The sequence below is a fragment of the Acinonyx jubatus genome, chromosome C1, assembly GCF_027475565.1.
Source record: "Acinonyx jubatus isolate Ajub_Pintada_27869175 chromosome C1, VMU_Ajub_asm_v1.0, whole genome shotgun sequence".
NCBI classification, from domain to species: domain Eukaryota; kingdom Metazoa; phylum Chordata; class Mammalia; order Carnivora; family Felidae; genus Acinonyx; species Acinonyx jubatus.
In genome coordinates this window covers 105,069,125-105,075,124 of record NC_069381.1, presented here as the reverse complement: position 1 = coordinate 105,075,124, position 6,000 = coordinate 105,069,125, and the positions used below count along the sequence as shown (strand labels likewise).

At 35.4% G+C, this 6,000-nt stretch overlaps 1 long non-coding RNA gene across 1 annotated transcript in view; it reads right to left on the bottom strand.

Moving 5' to 3' along the window:
- Window positions 1–325: 325 nt before the first annotated feature.
- LOC113598291 (uncharacterized) overlaps window positions 326–6,000 on the bottom strand; it is a 107,189-nt gene continuing 101,514 nt past the window's right edge. Inside the window, exon 7 of the long non-coding RNA XR_008295250.1 lies at window positions 326–1,679. This is a non-coding gene — a long non-coding RNA (uncharacterized LOC113598291). The remainder of the gene's footprint in view (window positions 1,680–6,000) is intronic.

Below are 6,000 nucleotides of genomic sequence, written 5' to 3'. Positions count from 1 at the left end.
GAGACTGAAATATACAAATGAGATGATCTGCTTGGGCTGAAAACAAAAACAAAAACAGGACCTAAGGAGCTCAAGAACTCATATAACAGTATAGGCAGACTACCACCAGCTTAAAATCATTACTTCAAGATTCCTCTAGGGCTGGGGATCAAAAAACTGAGTTCTAGTCTGCTGCTATTACTTACTACAAAACATTCAATATTTGTGTTATTTATTCTATTGTGGAACAAAGGGGAAAAAACCCTAAAATTTATTGAACGCCTACTTTCTATGTTTCACTTTCCCTATAACAATCTTGCACATAAAAAATTATCCATACTTTAAATACAAAATTGAGGGTCAGAGAAATTAAAAAAAAAAACTTACTCAAATCCACACAACTGGTAAGCAGCAAAGTAGCATTGAAGTCAGACCCCACAAACACAAAAACCCAGGTGTCGTCTATCCCTCAGGCTACACAATACAAAATTCTGACACCCAGAGAGCACACATCCAATGCTGGTTTCCCTTACCTTCTTTCCTCTAAAAGTCAGTTCATGTCTCTTCTTTTAGATAAACATAGGTAGGTGGGTAGATAGGTAGATATGTAGGTAGGCAGGCAGATGATAAGTGATAGATAGATAGATAGATAGATAGAGATAAGAGAGAGATTATTGAATTTTTTAAATGTTAACATCTTCTCAATACCTCACTTAGCAGTGTCTTTCCCTTTTGTCAAGAGGGCTTTAATAAAACCATTCAACCCTTCTTCCTCATATTCTCAAGATGACTTTTATCAGCTCTGATGTTGTTGAACTGCTTCTCTGGCTGGATGTCTTAAAAGCCAATCAACCAATAAACAAAATCACATTTCATTCAAATTAATTTATTCCAAGTAGCAATAAAACATGCATTACAGCCTGTAATTGTTTCCAATTGGTGCAATTCCATTGGCTGGATGAGGGTTAATGTTGCCTGTCAAAGCACACCACATAAACTCCAGTTTTGAATATTTGGAGTAGGGGAATACCTGAGAGCTTTATTTTCCAGCAATGTTACTGTCTAGTTCCTACTGCTCTTTTCTTCCAAATCCTTCCTCACTTCTCCTAACACCTTTCCAACAAATTTTGTCAGGCTCAGCTAGCCAAGCCTGTGGGAATAAATGTTTTAGCTCCACCTATGTGTGACAAAATACTCACATTTCTACAGCACTCCTTCAACAAGTAATCTGAGAATGTGGGATAGGCTGATCAGCAATCCCTCTCTGATTAGTTTGGTGGCAGAATCCAGATGATCCAGATAATGTGGGTGTTGTCAATGCAACACCAGGGTCACTCGTTCATTCATTCATTCATTGGAAGGAAGTTAATAACTACTTAGTTGACAGACACTATACTTGGTACTAAAGTTACAAATATGAGAAAGACACTGTCCCTGTCCTTTAGGAGTTTACATGTTCACTGAGGAGACTAACATATGAGAAAGCAATAGACATGAATATTGTAGCAAGTGCTATAAATGACTTACCAAGTAAGTCATTTTGCAATGAAGTGATAAGCTGATTAAAAGTGAAGAAAAAGGATTCAAAGAAATCTTAAAAGGAGAACTTTGCAGTGGGTCTCCAGAAAGGGCCAGGAGTTACTCAGGATTGCTTGGGAAGACTAATCCAGGCATATATAAATATGAAGTCTGTGGAAGATCTAAAATAAAAAAGACCATGGTGAGCTTAGGAAATGTGAAAATAATTCCACATAGTTAATATACAGGTTGTACATGGCAACACAGCAAGAAATGATGCTAGAAGGATAAGCAGAGGCTGGATTACAATGAACCTTATAAGGCTTGGTAAGAATTTTTGTCTTCATCTATAAGCAATGAAGAATCATCAAAGGCCTTTTTAAAAAATCACATGATCATATATTCATTTCAGAAAAATTTTTTTTGTGGCAGAGAAGCAAGACTGGAAATGTGAGGATCAATCTGGAAACTACTATGATAATCCAGGTAAAAGATGACAGAGGTTACCTGGTGTGCATAAGAGGGGTTACCGCGAGATCATGACCTGAGCCGAAGTCGGATGCTTAACCGACTGAGCCACCCAGTGCCCCTGTGTTGCTTGACTTTTATAAATGATATGTATATATCCTTTTAAATAAAATATCGATTAAAAATAACATCTAAAACAACTCATGTTTACACTTACAAAAGTACAAAGTATACACAGAAAAGTTTGGAGCCAACTATAGAATAAGAGAGAAATGGAACACAGAAGGAATTTTTAAGAAGCGTTATGGTGGACTCATAATTTAACCCCTTAACGTACTTTAAGAGACCTAACAGGTATTAGAATTGCTTTTTAATAATTTTTGTTTGTTATACTCTGCTTCTGGAAAACTCTACTATACACTTGTGAAAGAATGGCAATGAAAAAAAAAAAGACAAATAATGTCTTGATATTAGGATGAAAAGAATACACTGTGACTTCACATGTACCCCAAGGCATTTTGCGAACCGCCACCATAGAAAATTTTAGCAAGCACTTGAAAACATGGAATTTTATTCTTGGTTGTTAGGTTTTGAATAAGCTTTCTAGGCCTTGGATCCTCTAGGTAAGAAAAGTGAGGAAATTTTGGAATACAAAGCCAAACTCTGGACAAAACTAATATTGACTGCCTATCATTTTCCAGGTTTAGGAAAAGCTAAAACTCTCATTTTATTGGGTTTCAGCTGATTTTCTTAATCTCAGAGCTCACCTTTCAGAGCTTTCCAGCCCTAAACATTAATTGCTTCACAATTTTCCAAGGAGCGAAAAATCCACAGGACTAGCTTATTTATTGGCGTAAGGAATCAAGGCTGCTGTTTTAACACTAACAAATCCCATTACAATTCTTTAAAAGATCTGTTTGTTGTTAGCTTACTATGTGCAGATGGTGGTAAAGGGCTTTACATGGATTATTCCATTTAATAATCACGTTGACTTTGAGAATTAAGTATTATTAGTCTTTATTTTATAATTGATGAAACTTTTAAACTGTTTTGTCTCTGTTTTAGGAGTTTGATGAGTGGAAAGAGAAAAGGATAGTATAAAAGAGACTCAGTGATTACCTTCAACAGAATTTCATAGCTGAAAAGGACAATGAAGATCAGCTGGATCAATGGCTCTAAACCTTCTGCTGTTTTTGTTGTTCCAGAACCATTTAAGACTCTCTCTCCCAAATGCCGTCCCCATCAAAAAACATGCACATCCCTACCTACACATCATTGTTTCCTGTAATTTCAGGGACCCTGAAAAGTCCATTCCTAGATATTGCCAAGTTAGAGACCCCATGATAATTCCTTTGTTTTTTGTTTGGGGAAAGTAAATTCCAATCTCATACAACTAATAAGCATCAACTGTTTAATCAGAACAAAGCGCAGACCATATCCCAGCCCAGGGCTTTTTCTACCATAGTCTGTCTTTTTGGAAATAGACCAAAGAAAAATGAATTTTTGTAGGTATGGACTGAAGTTAAAAGAGAATTCAACATGGGAGTCCAGATTTTTAAGTAGTCTCAATATTTTTTCTTTTCATATATCTGCATATTACATAAACATGAAAGCCTGCTAGTACAATGAGTCAATTTACTATTATAAATAAAACTCACACCAACACATAAGCATAAAAACTACTGTGCAAACCATCAGTACATACAATGCATTGTTTCAACACAAATATACCACAGAATAATAGCAACTATTTTTAAAATTAATTTTAATTATGAAATAATAAAAAATACATTTTTCCTTTTAAAACTTAGAATACTTGTGCATAAACCTAGTCTCCTCTGACCTTCATCTCAAATCAACCCCTTCCCTCCCCTCCCCAGGGATAACCACCGGATAGCTGAATTTGATTCCCTCCAGATACCTTAAAATATTTTTACACACATAAACAGAGACAAAAAGAAAATATATAACATTTAGTGTGTGTGTTTTATATAAAATATGTTATACTGTATCTATTATTTTTCATTATACATTTTTCACTGAATATTTGGAGATGTTGATTTATATAAATCTAGTTTGTTCTTTTAACTTGTCAAATAGAATTCTATGATATGGATATGCTAAATTTTAATTTAGCCATTCATCTAAGTTGTTTGGAGTTTTTTAGTATTACAAACAATGCTGCAATAAATATCTTGCCCTTGTCTCCTTGTCCACACTTGTGTATTCCTTAGGGTGGAGTCCTAGAAATGAAATTACTGGCACAAAGGGTGTATGCAATTGAATTTTAAATTTAATAGATATTGCCAAATCAACCTGTAAGTAACTACCAATTTACATTCCTATTAGAGGTTCCCTTTTCCCAACTCTGGGCCAAAACTTTATATTATCAACTTTGGAAGTCTTATCAATATTTTAGGTAAATAATAGCATCTATCATCATTTTAATTTGCATTTTCCTGAATACCAGTGAGTTAGTGTCTTTTCTAAATTTTATTGTGTTGTTAGGCTTTTTTCTTTTTTTTTTTCTTTGCCATTACCATCAACTGTTAGGTATAAATAAAGGAAATAAGTCATCCTAAACATAGGGAAGTACTGAATAGTTACTATTCACGAAGCTTGACCATAGATGAACATTTATTTAACACTTCACCAATTTCTTCCACCACCCATGCCCAGGTCCCACTTCTGGCAACCACCAATATGCTCTTTGTGTCTATGAGCTTGGCATTCATTCATTCATTCATTCATTTATATCTACACATAGCATTTGTCTTTCTCTATATGACTTATTTCACTTAGCATAATGCCTCTAGGTTCCCTCCATGTTGTCAAAATGGTACAATTTCACTCCTTTTTTCTTTCTGAAGTTTTGTTTTTTGTTTGTTTGGGTTTTTTAAATGTTTATTTATGTATTTTGAGAGAAAGAGAGAGAACGGGCAGGGGAGGGGCAGAGACAGACGGACAGAGAGAACCCCAAGCAGGCTCCATGCACAGCACAAGCCCAATGCAGGGCTCGATCTCACGACAGCAGGATCACAACCTGAGCCAAAATCAAGAACTAGATGCTTAGCCAACTGAGCCACACAGGCCCCTCTCTTTCTCAAATTTTTATTTAAATTCCAGTTAGTCACCATGCAGTGTAATATTAGTTTCAGGTGTAGAATTTAGCAACTCATCACTTATATACAACACCTGGTGCTCATCATAACAAGTACCTTCTTTAATAACCATCCCCTCACGGCACCTCCTCTCCAAGAACCCTCATTGGTCTCTATCGTTAAGAGTGTTTCTTGGTTGCCTCCTTTTTTTGCCCCATGTTCATGTTTTATTTCTTAAATTCCACATATGAGTAAAATCATATGGTATTTGTCTTTTTCTGACTTATTTTGCTTAGCATAATATGCTCTAGTTTCATCCACATCATTGCAAATGGCAAGATTTCATTCTTTTTGATGGTTGAATAATATTACATTGTGTGTGTGTGTGTGTGTGTGTGTGTGTGTGTGTGTGTGTGTGTGTACACATATCAGAACTTATCAAATTTACATACCAGTTCTATTTTTTGGTGGAGTCTTCTGGTTTTCTTTATAGAGTATCAGGTCATCTGCAAATAGTGAGAAGTTTGACTTCTTCCCTGCTGATGTGGATGCCTTTTATTTCTTTTTGTTGTCTGATTGCTGAGACTAGGACTTCCAACACTACATTAAATAACAGTAGTGAGAGTGGACATCCCTGTACAGGAAAAACTCTCAGCTTTTCCCCATTGAGGATGATATTAGCTGTGGATCTTTCATATATGGTCTTTATGATGTTTAGGTATATATTCCCTCTATCCATACTTTATTGAAGGTTTTTATCAAGAATTGCTGGTGTATTTTGTCAAATGCTTTTTCTGCATCTATTGGGAAGATCATATGGTTCTTATCCTTTCCTTTATTAATGTGGTGTATCATGTTGATTGATTTGCAAGTATTAAGCCAGCCCTGCAGCCCAGGAATAAATCCCACTTGATCATGGTGAATAATTCTTTTA